Below are 10,499 nucleotides of genomic sequence, written 5' to 3'. Positions count from 1 at the left end.
TGCTACCACTGTTTGGCCTCTATATCTAATCTAGTGGCTGGCTCTGTCCTCTAATGCCAGATAAGTTCATTAAAGTATAAAATATATCACCATAAATCTTTAAGCATATTATCATTTATTCTGTATTCAAATAAATATATGTGTAAATTCTATAACATAAATATGCCATTATAGCATTTTCTACTCAAGCATAACTGACTAATTACAAAATAATTATGAGCATATTGCTCATCTCTTTTAGAAACCATCCTAAGGACTAATAGCATTTTATACTTCAGAGTTGTCACAAATATAAATACATTTTCAGGACAGGAGCAATTTGAGAAGTCACAGTGTTCCTTAGCTCATTGCTGGAAATGGTAATTAACACATCAGTAAATTAGCTGTAGAATTTTATTTTGTTGGATGGGAAAATAAGATCATCTCAATCAGGGTAGGACACCAAGGTAAGGTAATGATTTGCAGAAGAAATGAAGCCTCATGCTATTCCCAGCAAGTGTGAGAATGTATGCCAATGACATCATCATTCCAGTTACTCATTGTTCTGAGGCAGGAAGTCATACTCCCAGAGTATTCTAAAGACATCCCCAGGACAGCATGAGAACCTGAATTTGTCCCATGCTATTCCTGATCTCTGGGATAAGAAGACAGCAAGATTTTTGGAAAGGGACAGGAGAGTGATGAAGATTGAATTTCATACATACAGGTACAGCACTGGACCACTGAGATGTGCCCTAGGCCCATGAACTTTTCTATCAGGTCCCTTTGCTTGACTCAGTGTCTTAAAATACCCCAGATCCAAGCCTTTTCAAATACATCCATGGTAAATCTCTAGTCCTAAGTTAGCTTTGCTGAAAAAATAACACGAAGAAAACCAATTAAAGGAATGATAAAATGATTTATGTTGTTATGTACTTGCCAACTGCAGTGTATTGATACATAATTTTCAATGCCAAAGTAGTTTAATTGATTTTTGCATTTATTATTTATCCTCTATTTATGTACTCTTTTTGTGTGTGCATGCATGCGTGCACATGTGCGTACATGTGTGCGTGTGTGTGTGTGTGTGTGTGTGTCTATGCACACACATGTTGGGAGTCAGAAGACAACTTACAGGAGTCTGTTTTCTCCTTCTGCCATGTGGTTCTAGGGGACAGAACCCAGGTACCAAGGCTTAGTGGAAAGTATCCTTTCACCTTTGAGCCATTTTGATGGCCCTTAAAGTAATTTTTATTGGTAAAGGGATAATTAACACAAAGGGTGTTTGAAAAATGCTATATACCAACCTACTTTTTATGAGTTACACACACACACACACACACACACACACACACACACACACACACAGAGTGTGACTCCTGACTCTGTCAAAGAGAAATAAAGTGAACAGTGAATAAATTTTGATACCAAACTTGTACCTCTTTGTTTATATTAATACCGATGTCTTTAGAATATCAAATTTTAACCCAATCTGAGTGATCACTCTTTGAAGTAATTTGGTTATAACTGTCGCTTATCTTCAGATATTATCTATCAATCAGAAAAGACAAAACAGGGGGACTTATTCTACATACAAACCAACAAGTGGAAAGTTACTAACATAAACATAAAATGTATATGATGATAAATGTTTTTAAGGATAAAGTTACAAAGAAATTTAATACCATTAAATTTCTATTTTTAGGACATCAAAAATAAGATATTTTCCCCCTCTCCACTAGAAACCATCATCCAGTGACAAAACAAATCAGAAGTAACTGTAACCATAAGAAGGAATAAATACAGTGAACAAATAGTCTTTATATCCTTAACAGGTTTCCAAAGTTATATCAGGAATCCCGCATGAAAAGAGAAAGAAATGGGCATGATTTTTGTCCTTGTAGAGTTTATACTCTGCTGAAAGATTTAAGTATAAAGATGAGGTAGGTCTACTACCATATCTTTGAATAATAAATAAAGTTTAGTATTTTGCCAAATTATACAATTTAGAGAAGAAACAGCATAATTATAACAGGAAGGAACTATTTAAAGTCACTTCTAACTTGGCTGTGACAAGGAGTCTAAACAAATATGATGATGTTGATTTGCAGATGGTTAAATTGCAGACTAGCACTTTTCCAATTATTGTCACATCCTTCGTGTATGCACTAAATACCTTGCAAAGTCTAATTAAAATATGAACTGTGTCATTTGTAAACCCAAAACTGTGTTTTATGATTGCAATTCATTTTAAATAAATATCTGGCACTCATAAATCTCTCTGAGAGCATCATGTTATTTAAAAAAAAACAAAAACAAAATGTAAACAATTATCAAATGTAATATTACTGTTTATTCTCAAACTGAACACAAGTAAATTATACTCATTATTTAAAATTCATCATTTACAAAAATATTTATCTCTTTAAAATAGTTGTTATGAACCTACTCCATATACTTTTTCAATGAATTACTATACATTCTAGTCCAGGTATTTGTTTCTGAAGAGTCTCTATCAGTGAGCAGCCCATTGGTAGAACACTTGTCTAGTGTGTATGATAACTTGAGTACAAATCTCCATCACTAGAAACAAAAAGGGGAATCTCTTGCAATTAGAAAAAGAAAGGCACACACAGTCCCTAATAAAAAACGAGATAAGAGAATACACAAGTGATAAATGTGCTTCAGAGTGGATGCATTTTGCATCAACACAACTAAGAACATTGGAACACCTTCAGAAGTCAGACAGAATTCCCTGCCACTTTTCCAAACAGTCTGTGGTGCTCCAGCAAAAGCAAAATAATCTCTCACTCGAGCAAAGTGGCCAACGCAAAGATGGCTGAGAAGGAGGACATTTCTGAGTTAAGTCTGGCATGAAACACAGAGAATTGGGTATAAAAGTCTAGGAGGTAGACAGAACTATCATGTAAAGGGAGTAAGGAATCTTTCTTATGAAGGTGAATAAGGAAGAATGCATGGAAAAACAATAGTCTATATTCACACACAATTCTCCTGATACATGGCTACTCTGCAAGATACCCCTATCCTCATTCCACTCTCATAAATAGTTGACCAACAGTGCTCATCGTTATAAACAAGCAAATATGTCAAGATAGACATTTTATGGTCTACAAATTTATTTCAACTGAAATGGTGAACCTGAGCCAAAAAAAAAAAGTTTTCACTAGAAAAAATTATTGCTTATGTATTTGAAACATTATATTGCCACTAATTGATATTATTCGAAAAAATAATTTCCCATAGAATTCAAGACCACAACACAGCAAATACAAATCTTTGGAAATGATATATAAGTGCCTAAGACATGATCATGGTATTTGTTTGGTTGGAATTTGGTTCTTTGGCTTTTTAAACTATTCTGTTTTTTGAGAAGAAATCACATCCTTCAAATTGGATCACAAATTCCAAAAATGTCAAGAACCAACTTGTTGATCAAATTTATCACAGGAGTTACATTATTCATGTTCTCTTGCTCTTTGCTCTTCGAGTTGGGCTGGGAGAATATGCTCAGAAATCTCAACATTAGATTGTCTTTATTTTGCAGCTCATGCAACTTCTCCTTTATGGTGAACAGTGGCAATATTTGGTGTAGCTACAACTATGGCTTTTATATCCTTATGGTAAATTATAAATCTTGGCATCTGTGTCCTATGTGGGTTATTACTTATTCCTTTATTTCTATGCCTCTGCTATATAAAACACCTTGCAAGGTCTTCACTGAGGTGTCATGCTTAGCATTGCCTATTTCCAGAGAACAGTCTATCCCAACTACTTTAAAATATTTGTTTTCCTATGTGTTTGTTTATTTAATTAATTTAATTGATGTGTGTGTATGTTGCTTGACTTGTCTGTCAAAGCTTTCATCAGGATCCTCTCCTATCATTTTTTTACTCATTAGTACACATAACATCTCCTTTATAGTACCAAAAGTATAGGGCTAACTATTGCTTTCCATTTTTGTCCTTGTCCTAACTAACCCAAGTTCTGTTAATATAAGAAATACATAAAGCTGAATACATTATAAATTGTTTAACTCAAGTTCTAGAAGTTAAATAACATGGCACTGGCATGGGCTCATCTCTTGTGAAGATCTCACAGCAGTGATTAATGGCAAGAACTCCTGCAAGAGGGCACTATTATGTGGCAGAATGAACTTCCAGAGAGAATTCACGGGTCAAACTCCCTTACTGTTATGGAACCCTCCAGAACTCACAAGAACTAAGTCATTCCAACAACTGGTGGCACCCTTATTGACCTAGTAGTTTTCTACCATGTCTTACCTCTTAAAGTTTACACACTACTTCCCTCTCCCAGGTACAACCACGTTGAGGGACAAATTTCTAACACATGACCTCTGGAGCGACACTTTCAACCCACACTCAAAACACAACAATCCTTGTCTGCACTGATAAGCTGTTAAAGGGCAACTTCATCTCAGTGATCCAAGGTCTGAAAAATAGCAAAACCTTTAGGAGTGTTTATGATTCTAGGTGTCCTAATGGGGCTAAAGCCATATTCCCTTCAACATACCATAAAATGTTTTTGTCTACCATGAAGAACAATGCTTAAAGCCAAGGTTTAGGCAAAAGACATAGCCGCAGCTGTTCATCTGGCATCAGGATGAAAGGCCAAATAGTTGTACCAGGTTTGACATATGAATGAGTAAAGTGGTACTTAAAAGGTGATGCATCCCTCAAACCCAGACCAGACAGTGAATCTGAAGAGGAAGAATGGGCAGACTCATCTAGGTCTTCCAGACTCCCACACTCTGGGTTCAGATATTTTCTTTAAATCCTCCAACAAGTGATAATATGAGAGCGTCTGTGTAGGGATTTTGTAGGTGTAATTAAGACCTCTTTCTGCTATCTTTTAACAAAAGAAATTGATTTATTAAATCTGACTTAATTATATCTGTCCTTATAGGGAGCTAAGTTCTTCTTGTCAAATGAGATTTAATGCATGAAACAATTTCAATATTAAGAAATTTTTCTTTAACTTAAAAAAAATGTTGAGATTACAACATAATTACAACATTTATCCCTTCCCTTTCCTCCTTCCAAACTCTCTCATATATCCTTCCTTCAAATCCATTGCCTCTTTTTTCGTTAATTATTATCGAATCTACGTATTTATATCTGTATACACATACGTATTCCTAAGTACAGTTCACTCAGTCTGAGTACTGTGACTTGCATGCAGATCTTCAGGGATGCTCATTTGATACTGGATGACCTTAGGCATGTGCTTCCCTGGGGAAGACCGTGTCTCCCACTCTCAGCATTCCTTATTTGCCTGTAGTTCTTTGTGTAGGGTTGAAGTTTCGTGGGCTTTCCCCAACCATTTTGTCGCCATTGCTGTTTATCTCAGTCGTGTTGGTGAGACTCGATGGGTGTAGCCTCTGACATTACTAGGAGACATGGTCTCCCAGCAAACTCCATGATCATCTGACTCTTACATTCTTTCCACCCTTGAACCTTAGGAGCAAGAGTGGTTTGTCGATTTATCCAGTGGGACTGGGATAATTTCTGTTACTGTAAACACATCCTACACAAATCTTGATCTCAGCCGTGTGAAGAGAAAAGTCTTGTTGCTCTATATCCATACTTATGACTTCAGGACAGTGAGCTTATAATTAGATATTGTTTTAATACTGTACTTAAACTTAAGGCACATCAAACTGATGGTTATTTTTTATTGTTTATGATGATGCGCTATGCAATAATGGAGAATTATACAGCAGATTAGTTTTGTATTCAAACACTTGCTCAGTGTATATAGACAAGATGGTTGCAATAACCATGGGTAGGAATTAACCTCTAACTTTCAAATCTTTACCACTTATATCTGGACCACATGAGGAAGAAGGGCAGGAATGACTTCAGCAAATCATCCAGAGGCTAAATTCTTCCTTTGAAATATATCAGCAACTTCTGGAATCTAACAATCTTTTAGTATTTATGTTTTATTTCTAATTATATAAGTGCATATGTGTTTGGGTGGGTGAGTATTAGTGAGGGCAGAGGGTTTGCACAGTGACTGCAGGTGCTTAAAGAAGACAGAAGAGGGCAGTGGATTCTCTCAAGCTGGAGTTACAGGTAGTTGTAAGCTGCCCAGTGTGGGTGCTGGGAACCAAATTTAGGATCCTCTGCAAGAGAAGTATGCATGTTTAAGCTCTGAGTCATCTCTCTAGCCTACAGAATCTTGATTTCTATTGTAGGAGATGTTACCTCCTCCTGTCATCTGCAAGTGAGTTGGAAGGCACTTAATTTGTTTTTAAATCCCAGTCTACCTTTCTGTGACTGAAGGACAGTTAGCCTAACTAAGCCTCTATATCTTTTGTCTGTAAACTGGGGACTCAAATAACTCTTTCCTAAGTTATTTTGAGGATTAAATGAGATGAAGTATTAAGCTTTTAGTGCTTATCCTAGAATATAACAAACACTCACAAGTATTAACTAGTATTAATTCATTCTCCTAGAGAAATTTCTTCTTTTTAAAAATATTCTTTCTTGGCTTAAAAACCCATAAATCTGCATATAAGAGCCAAGAGTAAATATTCCAGTGTTGGGTACATAATACACAAAACTTCACAAATAATGTCAATCTGTAAACGTTATAATATAAATGGGAATAAACAGTTATCTTGCCTCAACAGCAGGTGAATTTACATAATCAGAATTAAATACCTGGGATGGTGTCCATCCTACCAATACATTTTATAATATGCTGCTGATATTTTAATTGAAACACCTGTTCCTGAGTTTAGACAAGAAAACCTTTGTTTATGTATGCTTTCATTAGTTTGGGTGAGTAAATGTCTCCAAATTTCTACTCTGAACATATTCTACAGTTTCATGGTATTTCTAGAACATTTTCACATTTTAAGTCCAATAACAAAAAATTAAGTGAAAAATTCAAACCAGCACCCTACTAGCATGTTTGATATATATGAAGTATTGTAATGAGAAGCATTTGTGCTACTCTGAAATTCAGAACAATTATGGAAAGACAGACTAATTATAATGCTGTTATAAAGTTAATAGAAGAATAATCTCTAAAGAGAAGAACTAAGTTTGCATGAATGAAAAGGAAAGAAGACACTTTTTGCTCAGATAAATCAAAACCATTGGTCAATCACCAGTAATGGGGAATGAGAAAGAATGGGGACTACAATGTCTCACTGTTATCTCTAGCTTCATGACCCATGGCTTAGCAATTCCAGTCATCTCACTCTACCATTATGAAACCAGGTGCAAAATAGAAGTAGCAGAAATCTTTTTAGATAAGACACATTTGCATTTGAGTCTCGGTTCTATTATGTGTGATCAGCGTGACTACAAGCAACACCTAATTTCGTGTGGATGGCAAAGTAATGATGATTGTTTATATGCCCGGGTCGCTTCACTTGAAGCCCAGATGGACGTGTGTAAAAGCTCCCTTTGCTTACTGGAGAAGAGAATGGTACTGGCTGCAGGTCTTATTAAAGACAGAGAGCAGATCCCTGCCAGGCTTCATAAAAGTCAGGTAGTTCAGGCGACAGCAGGGACGCCCAGGTGGAAACTTAAAAACAAAAGCCATTTAGTAAAAGATTATAATTATGGCTAAAGAAGACTTCAAAAGAGCAAGACTAGAAATCAAACAAAATGATTTAAAATTTGTGCTGTGTGGATAGGCAGAAATGTGTGAGTAGATAGGATGATTAAAGAAGTTTAAAGATTTTTGCCTTAGGTTTAAAGTTAGAATAACTCCTTTTCATTTATTTCATTCATTTACTTTTTTTTTTTTTTTTTTTTTTTTTTTTTTTTAGTAAACTACTGCATACTGTGGAATTAAACCTTGTTAAACTTTGCTTATACAAACATAACCAGGGCACAACTTTATCCCTTAAGAAACTTATACTTAGAGGTAGAATTGCACTTGAAAACTATTTTATTTCAACAGTCAAAAAGTACACAGAAATTTCATCAGGATAGGAGTAGTCATGAGAAAGTTTTGAGAGTTAAATTGATGCTTTGGAAAATGAGAAATAAGGGCATGCTCATTTGGCTGCGCAGACACGCGCGCGCACACACACACACACACACACACACACACACACACACACACACACAGGCGTGAGCGGTGAAAGGGGAGTCGGGGGAGAAAGGATGGCTAGAGACTCAGAAGAAAGAAGGGAAGAGAGAAAACCAGAGGGGTCAGGTGGGGAAAGATCATGAAGGGTGGGTTCTTAAGGAATGTAACTTTATGCTTTCAGTAGACGAAGAACAATTATTTAAGAACAGAGAAAAGACAGAGAGAGACAAAATTAAATTCTACATTCTAAATCAAATAATCTGTTTCATCCAAACACAATATAGTGGATATTCCCTATCATGAGACACAAAAGATGACCAAAACTACTTTGACAAGTAATGTAATATTTTGTGATGAAAAACATCCTAAGTGTGAGGCAGCTGAAAAAATGGCAATACAGGTACTCTCACTGAAGTGTGTTTTCTAGTCCTTGACTCTGGAATTGCCTGGTTTCCTTTGTATGACTCAACAGAAGAAAGAAACAATTTCTGGTGCACACTGGGCTTGGCATTCAAGTGTCTTTTCACACTTCTGTTGTCTAGGGGGCTGTGGTCATGTCTTGATGAGCAAGTCCAAGCTGGCCTGCTGAACTTGAGACAGGTGGGGCAGGCATGTACTGAAGCCCTATTTAGACCAACAGCCTCCAGCTGACCTGGCAGCTAGTCATAGCCATATAAATGAGCCCAAATAAAACCAGCCTGCCCTGATTCACCCAGGCCATGTTGCCAGTCTGTGGAATCATGGACAAAATAGATGATGTTTTAAACATTCCAATAAATTTGGGGAATGTTTTGTGGCTTGAATTTGGTTTTAACCTGTCTCTGAACAGTCACATGCTGAGGTCATCTCCCTTAATATAACAATCTTCAAAGGTTTGTGGGGTCTTTGAGGCATAGTGGGAACTTATTTGTTCACGACCAGATTCATGAAGGAATTAATGTTGTTCTTTGTGGGCAATGGCAAGAGTTGGTCTATGGAAGAGAAATATGTCACACAAGAAAAGGTTATTATTCATAAAGGATAAATCATGACTCCTCTCCACTTTCTTATTTCCTTCTTCAATATGCAACAGCAATTTTTGCCCTTTTCATCATGATAGGAATCATCTAATATGCTGAGATATAGTCAAGTGGGTCCTTACCAGATGCTGAAGGGATGGGGTTATCCAATATTGGTATTTGAGACTCTAAAGATGCACTATACAAATCCCTTTCTTTGTAAAATATTTAACATCATATATGATGTTGTAGCACAGCCAAATGAATTAAAACATGCACTACAGGTAATTGTGACAATCTGTATTTTTCATGTCAACAAACATATTTTTCTACATGGAAATCCTCATTGATCTGTCTTTCTATAACAGACACATCCACCAATTTAGTGATCACATTAGTCCTGTTCCATTAGCTATTAATATGCACAATAAAATAAAAATAATTATTAGATTCTAGTCTGTTGTTGGTTGTTTTTCCTCTTCTGGGGGCCCACCACCCAGCTCTCACATAAAGCACACCTGGAGGCTTATTCTTACTTATAACTGCTCAGCCTTTACTTAACTTGTTGCTAGCCAGCTTAACTTAAATTATCCTGTCTAACTTTTGCCTTTGGGCTTTTACCTTTCTCTATTTCTGTATACCTTTCATTAGTTCTTATTCTGTGGCTTGCTGTGAAGTTGGGTGGCTGGTCCCTTGCATTCTCCTCCTTCTTTGGCTACTCCTTCTTCCCTCTTTCCAGATTTCTCCTTCTCTTAATTCTCTCTGCCTGCCAGCCCAGTCTATCCTTTCTCCTGCCTTGCCTTCGGCCATTCAGCTATTTATTAGACCATCAGGTATTTTAGGCAGGTGAGTAACACAGCTTTACAGAGTTAAACAAATGCAATATAAACAAAATAACATACTTTAAAATAATATTCCCCAACATTCCCCCCTTTGTTTTCTAAATGGAAATGAAAGGTTTTAACTTTAACCTAGTAAGACTGTATACAATACGAAAATTATCAAGTAAAGATTACATTCATTATATACTGAATTCCAATTCATTTGTGCTGGTTAAATTTAAAGAAAATACTCCATAATCTATCCTATCTTAGTAAATCCAAAATTTTATGGCTAGTTAACTTTCTTTCATATCTAAGGAAAACTATGACTATAACTATCTAGTTTTCAAACCATCAAAGGCCCTAGGATATAATATTATTTAAATAAACAAAAGTGCATTGCAAACAACTTCTAAAATCTTGAGAAATGATAGCAACATCTGACTGCCTGGACAGTCACTCAAAGTACCTCTGTAATGTTGGCATTTTTCTTCAGTCTACAAGCTCATAATATCTGGCAGACTTTTCAGTGAAGCAGAAAATTTGAAAGACTGTCCCATCTATATTGGCAATATTTGTCAGTCAATTTCCTCTGTGTCTTGTATAA

Source organism: Onychomys torridus, chromosome 19 (assembly GCF_903995425.1).
Source record: "Onychomys torridus chromosome 19, mOncTor1.1, whole genome shotgun sequence".
NCBI classification, from domain to species: domain Eukaryota; kingdom Metazoa; phylum Chordata; class Mammalia; order Rodentia; family Cricetidae; genus Onychomys; species Onychomys torridus.
This window is presented reverse-complemented; position numbering follows the sequence as displayed.